The sequence below is a fragment of the Microcebus murinus genome, chromosome 11, assembly GCF_040939455.1.
Source record: "Microcebus murinus isolate Inina chromosome 11, M.murinus_Inina_mat1.0, whole genome shotgun sequence".
NCBI lineage: Eukaryota > Metazoa > Chordata > Mammalia > Primates > Cheirogaleidae > Microcebus > Microcebus murinus.
In genome coordinates, this window is record NC_134114.1 from 74823142 (window position 1) to 74837914 (window position 14773).

The 14773-nt window shown below is 32.3% G+C and overlaps 1 protein-coding gene across 1 annotated transcript in view; it reads right to left on the reverse strand.

The window, feature by feature from the left end:
- ST8SIA4 (ST8 alpha-N-acetyl-neuraminide alpha-2,8-sialyltransferase 4) overlaps nt 1-14773 on the reverse strand; it is a 96449-nt gene that overhangs the window by 64209 nt on the left and 17467 nt on the right. The window lies entirely within an intron of this gene.

Here is a 14773-nt window from a genome sequence, read left to right on the forward strand (position 1 = left end):
TTACTACCTTGTGCCAGATACTACACATATCTAAGTTATCCAAACCTAAAAGAGCATCCACATGATCAAGTATTAGTAGTCTCATTTTACTAATAAGGAAAAAGAAACACTTCAGTTTATAACACTTCACAGCTGGGATTTGAACTCAACTTTGAATTAAAAACATTCTAAATCCAAAATTTATCATATAATACTGCAATTTCAAATGGTTTTGAGTATCTCAAATACTATATTCTCCCTCACAAAAATAAAACAAAACCTAATAAAAATAACAACAAAAAACACTTGCCACCTATAAGGGAATATTCAAATTTTCAGGTTACAAAAACCCACAAGTTGAATGTTTATGTGTTCAAAAAATGACAGGCTCATTATCATCAGGTAGTGTTAGAGCTGGGGTATGAATCTAAATCTTCTAAATCCCAGTATAATGTCACCCTTCCTATGTATACTCTTCAGAAATTTGAAACAATCATTAAATTAAAATTATTTTTATTCCCAATTTAAAAATGGTATCACTATTCACTGCAAAGATAACCACACACACAGACACACACACAGAGCAAGGGTAAACACACACACGTGTACACACATGCGCACATGCACACTCTCACACATAAATATTGACAAGTACTCACCAGAAAAGTAAGGTAAGTTAATTTTCATACATAAAACACTTACAAGTTCCCCTCTAAAAGATAATCACTGTTAACATTTGGTACCATACTCACTGCTAATATATTTTTTAAAGTTTCCCATAATGGCATAAGTCAAATAATACTTAAAGATAGCATTCTGTAATTTCAGGAAATTTTGTGGTTACCAGTGAAGTAGATATGAGAAGTAGGAGGTCTTATCTCCCAGGATAATGTCAGAGTCTTTCCCCAAAAACTATACTGAATGATGCTGATGTATAAACAACTTCTCTTTCTTTTAATAATACCAGCATTTACTGGTTCTTCTTTATATCTTTGGTACAACCTGTGACTTCCCAGGGCCCTGACCTTATCACATTTACAATCATGCCTAGGATTCATTACAACTTAGATTCGTTTTTCTTTGACTAAGCAGTGATACTCCTCTCCTAATTTTAAGCTTTAACTCTTGCTTGGGAAAGCAAGAGGAAAGGCAAAACTTCTGGACAAAAGGAAACAGCCAGATTAAAGGATATAGCATTAATTGGAAAGTGTTATCTCCAGAGTTTACTGATAAGGAGGACATATATTCATAAAACATGGCAAACAGAAGGAAAAAAAATTCAAACAACAGTGGAAGCTAACAGGACCTGTTCCAAAGGCATCTATTGAATCATAAGAAAATAGATTTGTAGCGTTTCAGAGCTAGAAAGAAATTTATGAGGCCATCTAGTTCAGCTGCCTCATTTGGCCGATTTGATCAGAAAACTGAAACCCAAAGTGGTTTCCACTATCGTTCAAAGTTGCACTAAATTTAGTTGCAATGTTAGTTGGAGGATCCAGGTTTCTTAACTTTCAAATGACTATTATTTCAACTATACTTCATGGGAGAATGTGACCTACTTAACAACAATGGCCATTTAACCTTCAATATTTACGTCTTCTGTACACATAGGTCACAGATGTTATTTTCACATCACAAATATACTACAAATAAGTTAATCCTAAACCATCAGAAGACTTGCATTTACTGACTAATTTGTGCTATGTTTATACTAGACACTTTCACACATATTATCTCATTTTATTTCTATACACACACAAAAAAAAGAAGGCAAGGATTATTTTCTTCATATTACATGAGAAGAAATCACGGCTTAATAGAGTTAGTAAATCACTTAAGATTAGAGGTTTATTAAATGGAGGAGTTAAAACTTGAACACCTGATTTAAATGTTATATCATTTGATTAAGGTATTAGCTCCCTTGAGAAAAACAGTCATAGGCTCAATGATCTATTTTGAAAATATTTTGACTTATTTAGGGAGTACAATCAGTACTTGATGGGAAAAAGGAATTCTCACATTATGATCAATATAGTCCACAACTGGAGGAACTAACTGTATAACGTAATATAATTCAACTTGATGTTTTTTTGTATTTATTTCTTTGATTTTTTAAAAGTTATTTTGTTTTGTTAGCTTCCACTTTGAAGAATGACTGGTACCTTCTTGAAATATCAGGCATTCTATAATAGTATTCCCTTTTCTGTCTTCCATGCTGTCATCAAAATTTGAAACGTATCCTAATTAAGAAAATTTCTCACTAGTCTTCTTCCTGTTTCAGACTAAATGTTCAACTGAAAGCATCTCGATTTCATAAATGCTGACTTTATGTCCAACTTAAAAACATAGAGGTTTTTAATAATTATCTGAAAATAAAAAAATATTGGAATTGAGTCAGAAAGAAGAAACCTCTTTTGTCGCTTCCTTTGCGAATTTGCTGTGTACACTCAAGGAAGTCACTCAAACTCCTTCTTCTGTGGAAAAATGTATTTTGTTAAATTAAGCGTAACTACCTCAGAGGAACTAATATGAACCAATTTGCACTCTTCAAGATTCATTTTTATGTATTTTCTGTCATCCAAACATATTATATTTTTTAAAGTGGTATATTCATGCTATTTGCTATTTGTACATTCAATTTTGTATCATTTATTTCATGGCTGCCTTCCTGATTTTTCTCAGTAGCCTTCCCTTGTCTATCCTGGATGTCACTATCTTAGTTTGCCCCTCACTATCTCTACCTTCACACTGTTTTCAATATTGCCACCTTTATCCCCCTCCAATCCATCTGCTATCTCAAAATATTTTTTTAAATTCAAATTTGAGTGTGCCATTCCTCTATAGAATGGCTCCACACACTACTCCCCAAATTAATATAACTCCTTACCCCGGACAATTGATCCTGTATCTTATCTCTGATAGATAAAATCCTTTTCACATGAGGAATGACATAATTAGAACAAAAAGAGCTATATTTCACATCACAATCTAAGTTTCATTTGTAGCTTCAGGTGTTAAATTTAAAAATAAGTAATTAGAATAAATTTTTTAGAATAAAATATAATTCTTAATTCTACATAAAACATGAATTTTATGAGAAAAATTAATAGATAAAATGCAGATTTAATTTTTTATAAAAACTATAAAATTCCATAGATCCAAATATGAATAAAATATTAAGCACAGTAAAACAGAAAATATATGTACGAAATATTACATATAGCTATTCCTAAAATATTAAGTGGTTATTTAAGTTAATAATAATTTTTAAAAAATCATTCTAGTGCCCTGAAATTGGCCTCCTATCATAAACTTAGTTGTCTGCTATTTGCTATTTGAGTAAACGAAAAACGTATTCTCCTTGACAGGGAAAGGATAAAGAATTAAGTCAATTTTTTGTGAACATGAGGAAAATAAAAGGCATTTTTTTCTCTCCCAGTAAAGAGTTTATTTTGTTATAAAAGAGGTAGAATTCATATAAGGGCAAGACTATGATTTAAAGTTTGCTATAAATTACCCACCAGTGGAGAATAAAAAATTGATTGGGTTATAAAAATAGATTGTACCAGTCAAAGAAAGTCAATTCCTCCATCTTGTTTTTTTGTGAAACATGTCATTTGTTCTTTTAGGAATGTAGATCATCATAAAGGAATACATCTTTGCTGTATTATTTTAGTTTCCTGAGGACACATATATATTCATTACATTTATATCTAACTTTATGAACTCACATTTTGTAGATGTTCCTATCTATATCAGAACTGTTTCCCTGTCTTTCCATATCATATTGCTAATACACTATTTGGTGTCAGTTATACTCAGTTATTTAGGGTCAACTTTATATATATATGTATATATATATATATATATATTTCATAAATTTGGGAAAAGTTTGTCTTGTCTATATCAAACATTGAGAATTTGTATTTCTAATCAATGGGCGTCTCTTGTAGCCATGGCTGCTAGAAAATGCAGTGCCAAATTTAATTTTTACCTATGACAATGAACTCAAATAAGAGGTGATTTAAGATCTTTCATTATTATTTAGCTTTAACACTTTATGCTTTTCTTTACTCTATATTCGCATTTGATAACTTAGGAGAACACTCCTACACTGGCATTAATACCAGAACACTGGCATTAATAGGCCTGGTACCACTTGACCCCACTGGATAGTGGAAATGATGATGTTTGTCTACCATTACATTTGTGGTAAATGTTCAGAACCCAGGTTTTCTGATTCTCCATCTCTAGGAAATTTCACTATTTCACTGTCCATACTTGCATTTTCTTGTAAGGGTTTACATTATAGTATCTTTCTGTATATATGACTCCTTATATGTATTAATTTTGGAATTCAGTGTTACATAAATTCTAAGACAATAGAGACATGAATACAAACCAAATTTTTCTCAAACCATGCATTAATGCATTCAATAAATAAATACTATATAGCTTAATGGTCAATTTTTTCTTGGTAGTATATTCTTTTAAAAATGTTTTATTTTTTATTAATTATTTTTATTTATAATTGACACATAATTGTACATATTTATGGGATACATTGTGATATTTCAATGCATGCATACATTGTATAATAGTCAAATCAGGGTGATTAGCATCTCTACCCTTTTAAACATTTATAGTCTTTGCAGGGATACCATTTAAAATCTTTTCTTCTAGCTATCTTGAAATACACACTACGTGGTTATTTTCTATAGTCATCTTACTGTGTCCGAGAACACCAGAAATTATGCCTCCTGTCTAGCTGTAACTTTGTAACCATTGTCCAACTTCAATGTATCAGTCTTGGTGCTAGTACCTAAAGATACAGGCTAAATAAATTATAAATGGTGAGGGGCTTCAGCTTGCTGATTGTCTAGGCCAATAAACCTCACACTGTAATGCACATAATAATCACCTGAGCACTGTGACCAAGTGCATGTTCTAACTCAGCAGGCCTGGTACAAATTCTGAGATGCTGTCTTTCTAACAAGCTTCCAGGCAATACCAATGTTGATAGTTCAGGACCAACCACACTTTGAGTAGCAAGGATTTATTTATATAAACATGTATATATTTAAATGGCTCTCTTAACTGATCTCTGATTGCTGTTCTTGTTTTTCAAGGCAGGGGTCCCCAACCTTTTTTGCACCAAGGGACTGATTTCACAGAAGATAATTTTTCCCTGGACTAGAGGTCATGGTGGGGGTGGTTTAGGGACAGTTGCAAGCTCATTACATTTACTGTGCACTTTATTTCTATTATTATTACATTGTAATATATAATGAAATAATTATACAACTCACCATAATGTAGAATCAGTGGGAGCCCTGAGCTTGCTTTCCTACAACTAGACAGTTCCATCTATGGGTGATAGGAAACAGTGACTGATATGACAGGAGGTAGAGCTTATGTGGTCATGTGGAGTGATGGGGAGTGGCTATAAATATAGATGAACTTCACTAGCTCCCTGCTGCCACCTCCTGCTGTGTGGCCCAGTTTCTAACAGGCCTTGGACTGATACTGGTACACAGCCTGGGGTTTGAGGATCACAGTTTTAAGGGAAAACAATATGTAACAAGAGGGAGTTAGGAGGAAAGTAGTCAAGGAAAAGAATAGTTACAGTGCAGGGACTGAGGATATTTGTTAAGAAATTTAAAAAAAAAGTGTCTCGTAGATATTAGTTAATTTCTGAATCTTTTAAATCAGACTCACTATTTCTATTGAATAGTTTCTCCGTTTAATCAAAGTGAGGAGAGGTATTCAATGGTCAAAAAATATTAGTAGCCAATTGCAACTGTTAATGATCACCTCACCCAGGACCCATCATATAACTCAAAAGACAGTATAGGATCAAATTTATTTGTTGTCAGAGAGAGGGACAGGGTTTCTCTTTCTTGGGAAACCAGCACTGAAGTGTTGCTTGACAGTTCCCATAATCCCTAGCTAGCCCAGAGAATGGGAGGAATTCACTGTCACTTTTCCAACACAGGTGGGGATGAGAACAGGGGAAATGAAATGAAAAGCTGCCCTTTGCCATCTCTTAGCATCAATATTAAGAAATATCTGAATATTTTAATAGAAATATTCTATATTATTAAGCTTATGGAATTCTTTAGTACAGCCAGTACAAATATTAGAATTTATTTTTTTTGTAAATACACATGGGAGATTATCCAAAAACCTTGAAAAATAACTACAGAAGGATTTAAAAGCACTTTAACAATAGTTTTGCAAAATCAAAAACAATTTTCACCACTAAATAAATATGTTCTTTAATGTAAGATATACACTATTAGAATAATTTTACAACTATACAAAGTATAAAAATAACTCAAGAAAGGATTCAAATGGTACTTTAAACTGATTGCATGAAAATATCTTTCTAAACCTGTTTTGCTTTACCTCTGATGCTATATAAATGATATGTGCAGTCTTTCCAACTCTAAATTCTTGAAATTTTACAGTACATTTTTAGATAAAGAAGTATATGCATGGTGGGGTAAACTTAAGGCAGGGATTTTATAGGGGCAATTCTATCACTCGGTTGTCTCTGTGAATAGGTAAATTGTAACTAGAGAACAATAATGCATGTAAATAAACTCAGTTTCTAAATTAGAAAACTAAATATAGGAAAGCTAAAAACTTCATCCAATATCACCTACAATAAATAAACTCTGATTGAACTCTTGGACTCTAAAAAGGACAGATGATTTTCCTGCGCAACACAGTAATAATTTGATTTATATTCTTTTTTTTTTCTTTCTCTCCCTCCTCCTTGTTTCTCTTTCTCTCTCTCTCTCTCTCTCTCTCTCTCTCTCTCTCTCTCTCTCTCTCTCCTCTATTTCTCTCCCTCCACTCTTATTTGTCTTTTTCTCTCATCTCTATCTTTTTCCTATCTATATATTTATCTATCATTCTATGTATCTATGATATTTAGCACATCAGATAATCCAAATATAACACTTAGAAAATAGTATCAATTGCACAATTTCTCTAATGCTTACCAGCTTTTCTTTAACTTAATGAAGTTTCTAGAGTTATCTCTATTCTTCTTTATGTGATATTAAAAGGGGTTAAATTTAGCTCACACATGGTACTATTTTGACTCTCCCAAAAATTGTATGTAAAGTTTAAAAGTATTCTACAATACAGCTATTGTAGAATTCACCATGACCCATGGATTCGGTTGAATATTGTTCAGAAACTTTTTAAATGTGACTGAATCTGTAGACATTTAGCTAATCATTTAAAGCATGTAGATGTTTGCTGTGTTCTGGTTATTATATAGCAGACTGTCAGAGAGTTCATGCCACTTAACTAATACTTTAAAATGGCCATATAATATCTTCTTAAAATGTATTGTGTGTGATATCTAAAGATTAGTAATCTATGTAGAGTTATCCCATAATACCTCAAAGACTTCAAGTAAAATTCTGAGTTTGAACAGCCTCATTCAGCAGCATTCCTTATTCTCTCAAACTTTCTATAAGTCCCTCTGCATTATTTGACATAATAGAACTAGCCATAGACTAATATTTTAAATTTGTTATGTGTCTTTGGATACTTTGTATTTAATGATTATTCCTAACCCCACATAGAGCAAATTTTCACTTAAGAAGGAATGCAGACATTCATTTCTGTAATTGGGCAGTGCTCATGAGTGACCATGATTGGTACTCATTAAAATTTATTGTTATGAATAAAATAATGTAACAAGTTATTAGGGCCTTTGATAAAATAATTTAATATTTAACTTTTAACAAATTATTTTCTTTTTAAATGTTTACAAGAATAATATGAAATCAATGTGTTTCAGTGGGCAGAATTTTAGTTAATATGAAAACTAGGTGTGAGACAAATTATAGGGAATTATTTCTAGAGGCCCCTAAATTCACCAGTGTTATAAGTACTAGCATAAAGTAGTGTTTCAGAGTTTTACAATTTTAAAATCACATATGTTTTATCTTCTTTCTGTTTGCACACATCATTACTGTTGATGTTAGAAGTGTAGCATTAGTCAAAGGAATATTTGGAATTTCTCTTTTATTAGTTAATAGAACAAAGCTATAAGACTTCAAATTATACTTCTCTGTGCTTAACAATAACAGAGACACAGATGTTATTTGAAGAATTAAATAAATTATCCCAGGGAGGAAAAAGAGAATATTGGAAATTGAATTATATATGTAACTGAATAGTATTTTGTACAGATCATGATCTGTACCTACTCTACTAATGAGGAATCTCACAGAGGGAATCATAGTTTCCTGCAGTTTTAAGATAGTGCATCCAGAGTATTCAAAATTCCTATCAATCTTTGAAGAAATAGGTCTAAGAAATAATACTAAAATAATATGTCCTGTTATGCTCCCATTGGCTTTTCTTCTCAAGCAGGTGAGAGAGAGTATATAACTGACACACATCAATGGCTAATTAAATTAGTCAAAATCTTGCCTCTCTTTAGCTACATGACAAAATCATCTATATCACAAGAACTTTATCATCCTTTATAAACTTCCTTATCAAAGAGAATTGCAGGACAAAAAATAATTTATTTTTAACTTGAGTGTATGATTGATTTCTTTTGTTTTTCTATCTTAGCCAAGCTTCTTTCCTTGCAAGATGGCATCTACTTATTAAGGAAACATGCATTAGGTATTTTGAGGATTTCGTATATAAAAACATTGATCATACTGCACTTAACACTGTTACTTGAATTACAGTTTTAGACCTTTTTGATAAGAAATAAAACTTTTACTCTTAGGTTTATTTTTATGTTATTTAGGCATCTATGTATATGAGATCTAGATTTTATAAATCAGTTTAATATTGAGTCACTCATTAGACAACCAATATTAGGCTTTAATTTATGTTCCTATTTTTATGTGCATTTTTTTTACTTTCCACATCATGTAATGTAATATTGACCAGGGTCCTTTGTGTATAATATCCCACTGAAATAATTATTTAATGTAATTAATTAATTAATGATACAAATAGCCACTGAGAAAGTAATCCCCTGTAGGAAAGGAAATACATGACAGTGCATATGTCTATACATGTGCAAATGTATCACATTGTCACCTTTCACAGACTTATTATAAAATATTTTGTGTGAGATACTAAAACTATACTACAAAGGACAATAATGCCATTTATATGCCCCTTGCCTTATTCCCCAATAGGACAACCATTAGGAGCAAGAGATTTCCATTTGCATGTTATAACACATTCTGTACATCATTAAAGAATACAGCCTATTATTTCTTTAAAGCCCTTTCAAAAAAAGAGGTTAAGGTAAAAGCTAATTAATGTTGACTAAAGATTTCATCTAAAAATAATACTTTGGTTTATAAAGTTAGAGGTCAGCTTGAGCTAATACCTGGGTGAATCTAATTCTTAAGGAGTCACTGCACTAATTAGTGCCCAATGCAAGCAGACCAGGTATAATTCATCTCTCTCTCAATAAACTTGTCTAATAAGAAAATTGAGAAACAAACAAACTTGAAACACAGGCTATACATGCAACCAACCAATCAATCAACCATCCATATCTATACCTATATAGATATATGCAAAATACACCTACAGGAAGATAAGAAATTGAGATATTCTAAAAATTGTTACTAAAATTTTGTAATAATGTTAACCAGTTGAGCATGGATAGGAAATTATGTCAAGAAAGAATGAGGTCTGATTTAACTTTAAAGCAAAAACCTTTCTGGACTTTCTAGGGTGGAGAAGGTACATGTGAAATAATAAATGGCCACACACAGTTGGGGAAAGAAAGATATCTGGCACACAATGAGCCAGTATGCCATGAGAAAGACAAGTGCTGTGAGGAAGGATGGAAGTCAGGTATTGTATGTCATCGAAGATCTTGTGTCCACAATGAAGTGATTTATTTGTTGATATTCATAAGTCAGAGTAGAAATTTGTTTTTTCAAAGTTATTACAAATATAAAATGGTCAAGATATAGCACACTATGACCTTGAAATATATATATATATATATATATGTATATATATATATATATCACATAGGGAAAGATAGTACCAGAAAAAAATAATGAAAATCTCTGTAGGATGAACACTCATTTTGAGTCTAAAGAATTCTCTTTTATTATTAAAATTATTACCACCTATTCTTTGATCTTAGTCTCATATACTCTAAATTACTTCCACCTATCAATTACAAATTGGCATCTTTGAGATAAAGTCAACTTATTTTTGTCTTCAAGGAGAAGTGGGTGGCATTGAGTTCTGCTTTATTCCTCCCTCTTTACTATACCCAACATAATTCTTTGACTTCAGAGATTCCCATTTCTATTAATGAACCCTTCAAAAACATCTCACTTGCAACTAGGTTAGGCACTGGGAGAATTTTTCTCATTATTAATATTGCCAGACACAGCAGCTCATTTTCTAGCTCACTAGTTTGAAGGATATGTTCTTAAGCATGTCCTAATTAATAAAATGAGGGATATAGAGTCACATGCCCTCTGAGGAGAAGTGACAGTCTTTATTTAGAAGCCAGTTTTTGGTCACATGCATTGCTTTTGCTTATTTTTTTTTTCACTTGGAATAATGGCTCTTATGTACTAACTGAACTTTGCCACAGCCATAAAGTATTCAGTAATAATAGTATCTTGTTATTGCTTCCTACAGTAAAAAACAAAACAAAACAAAAAACCCCAAAAACACACATCTTTCAGTCCATAAGTGGAAAAAGCATCTAAGTATGTCCACTATTAAATATTGTAGAATACAGTAAGTGATCATCATACAAATCCATGATAAAAGTGACAACATGAAACTCTAAGAAATGAATTTCCCAACTAGGTGTTAAATAACAAAGATGATTTTTCTTCTGCTGCCTTTGTTTCAAAAAAGTGGACACTTTGTAAAATTTTTCTTATGAAATCCAATATTTTTTATGGAAAATGAGAACATTTGGTCTACACGTCCCTAGCATATACTTTAACCTAGAACATTTAAAATTATATTTTTGGAAAACAGTAAAAATGTGGAAGAAAGAGAAAGAAAGAAAGAAAAGAAAAAAAAAAGGAAAGGAAAGGAAAGGAAAGGAAAGGAAAGGAAAGGAAAGGAAAGGAAAGGAAAGGAAAGGAAAGGAAAGGAAAGGAAAGGAAAGGAAAGGAAAGGAAAGGAAAGGAAGGGAGGGGAGGGAAAGAAAATAAAAGGTACTAGTAGGTTTTAGATTTATAGGAATGCGTATGAAAAATATACAATGCTATTCCAAAGTCATAACTATATTTGTATCTATCTATCTACATAAAATTTAGCAAACCTAACTAGTTTTTTTTTTTAAGTTTATAAACTCTGGTTGAACTATAAAAGTACTTTTGTATTAAAAACTATAGAAATAAGTATACACTGAATTGAGACTGTTAAAATTTTTGTGGCAAATATTTAATAACTCTCATTTAGTTCATCTGAAGCCTTTATTTTTCTGAGAATAGAAATCTGGAAACTACCAGAAAGAGAAGATACTAGTTCATCAACTATTTCAACATTATTCTCAAAGTTTTCAAAGTATTTTTCATACTACTTAATATTGTTAGCTATCCAAGCAAAAATTCTACCTTTCAAAGTTTGGATGTGTAGATAGTACACTCATAAAGTCTAAAAGAAAGTAAACTCATAATGCACAAAAAAAGTGTGAGATAATGTAACTGTGGACTTAATGAGGTTCCCACTTAAAGAAATGGTAGCAATTCCTCCCACTGTACTGCTAAAACATTAGAACTTCGTTGATTGACAATAGTGGTCCAAAAATCAACAACAGACACTGTGAACTAAAATAAAATTTTAAGGCTCATCCCCTACCAGCTGACTGAATGGACGCCCTCATGGCCAAAGGGATATTCCAAAACTAAATTGCCTGCCAGAAGGAGGGAGGTTAGACATGCCCCATCATGCTCCCCTTCTTTCTTAGGGACATCCTTTGTAACCCATTAGCAGGCCTAAGTGTATTCAAGACAAACCTGTAGGTCGTCAATTTGCACAACAAATCTATGTCTTGTGGCTTATCTCTGATAAACATCTCCTTATGTTAAAACATTTCAAACTTTTAGACAAAGCTTCATGTCTTTAACCAATTACAAGTCAAAGAATCTTTAAACCCACCTATAACCTGTAAGCTTCTGCTTGGAGATGGCCCCCCCTTTTCAGGTCAAACCAATGTATGCCTCCCATGTATTGATTTATGACTTTACCTGTAACCTCTCTCTCCCTGAAATGTATGAAACCAAACTGTAACCCAGCCACAGAGAATCCACCTGCTTAAGGCTTTTGGGGAGTGGCTCCGGGTCATGGTCCTAAAATTTGGCTCAGAGTAAATCTCTTTAAAATTAGATTACAGAGCTTGGTCTTTTTTTTTTTTTTTCTTTTGACAACACTCAAATACATCTGACAGTTATCAGTAAAGTAAATGAATAATGTAGGACCCACAAAATATGGAGTAAACACAGGTAAACCAGTTACTAGACATCCCTGGAGTTGGGTTGCTCTAGGAATGATCAAAGACTATTCTAAGGTTGGAGTGGGAGTTTATTAATCTAAGGCAGGTTATAGGGTGTTAAGGCTAGAAAGAAGGCATGAAATTGGGTGCCTAAAACATAAAAGGAAGAAAAAAGCATCTATGCATTAGCCAAGTCCCTGGAGCCTAGGTATTTTGCTGGAGGAGCAACAGGAGTAGCTTAGCAGTGATCTAAATTTTCAGCAGTCTCTAGTAGGACTGTGAGAGCCACACTGCCAGATATCTTACTGTTGCTGCTTAGCTGATGAAAGAGAAAATGGTCTTTAATTTTAGAATAAGAGAAGTCAGCAGTAAGACTTTGTGAAATCAAACTTTCATTCACAGGTGGACCAGAGCCCAGTAATCTGAAAACCTATAGGCTGGCTAAAGCTAATTACAGACGAATGAGATAAAGCACAAGGCATATAGCATTAGAAACTGAAAACAGGAGAAATGAAAGTGAGAGGCTGTGCTGTAAAGCAAGGTTAAACACCAGTCACTCTTCAGACATAGAAAGTGTGTAGGAACTCACTTATTGGAGACACAATTGCATGAGGTAAGAACTCAGTGGCTTGAGAATGGGAATAATGCAAAGAATTACAGCATTCGAATTTCAATATAAATTAGGTTAACAAAGCCAGAGCAGGAAGCAGGAAGCAGTATCAATGAACTGATACAAAATAGGGAAACTACTGTCATCAGGCCTCTTTCATTACCCACTTTTAAAAGCCATCTTCCTTTCAGAGTCAGAGGGGGGCCAAATCTTATGGCTTAGATAAGCTTCAATGGCAAGCTTAGAGGGATTCAGAGAAAAGAAGTCAATCACATTTGGACCCTATTTTACTCTAGCATTATTCACCTTTTAAAATACCCTTCTTTATATTGCAAGAATTTTGATTATGCCTTGAGATCTTTACTTCCTTATTTTATCTGCCCTGTGATTGGGGTCACTTCAGAAATTTATATGCTGTACATTTTCTCCACAGCTATACTTCACACAATCCTCAATGTTTGAAGCTCATTACTTCTACATCCATTGTTACATCCTCACCAAATATTTTTACCTCCTCTTCGTACACAATTTTCTTTGTGTATCTATATGTTTGCAGGGCTTTCCTCTCAGTCCAATCAATTTAAGAGTTCAGATTTCTGTGGGCCCACCTGGTGTCAAATCAATCTCTGACACCCCGACCCAACTGAGCAAAGGCAAGATAAAAAGCTAAAATATTTGCAATTACATTCATTATTATAAATTGTATTTATCTGATAATGTTCAAGTATTATTTTTCATGGATATTTCTGTTTTATAAAAAAAAAGTAGTAGCTGCCTATTTATAATTAATACATATGTAATTATTTTTATTTTTAAGATTTCATTTCAAAAAGATTTTTTCAAGATCTGTTGTTTCACAGGCTGTATGCCAGTATATTATCAATGGACTTTAGGTATTTGTCAACATGTCAACTCAGCATAATTACCTATCTATCTTTTGACTTCATATTTCAATATTCATATTTCATTCATTCAGCACAATTTTCTAAGGACCTAGAACTAAAACTAGCCAAAAACTGTACAGATATGATAATTGGGAATTAAAAACTGCTAATATTGATGATGTCATCATAATTCCATTTCTACTCTTGAGGTTTTTTTAGATACTAAAAGTTAGCCAAACACATAATTCATCAAATGTCTTTTTGACCATTACTGAAAACCAAACAGGAATGTTTAATTATGTGAGAAAACAAGCCAACAAAGAAAAAATGGAAATATACTAACATACACAAATACCACATGTAAAGAATAATGGAGGCAATTTGGCCCAAGATATCAAGTATAAATTTGCTAAATTATGCTCTTAGAATCTGCTAAATAGCTATCGGTGACAGAGTAAAATTAACTTACATCAATTACAACACTGCATAGTAATGTTCATAATCTTTATACAACAAATTTATACAAAACTAATAAATATAAACAAGAGATATTAGAAAAACTCTTTTTATGTGTGAATATTAAATCTAATAAAATTGCCATTTACCTCCCCCAAACTCTCCCAAAAAACCGTTGTGAATCTTATTGCTACAATAAGATCACTTTTCTTTCAATGACACAATAATTACAATTTTCTATTCCAGGGTAAATGTGAATTTAAATACTACAAAGAAAAGGATATCATAGATAAATATTTGTTCGAGCTTTTAATAATACTTCATATTAAATTTAAATATTTCTGCCAGTTTTCTCAC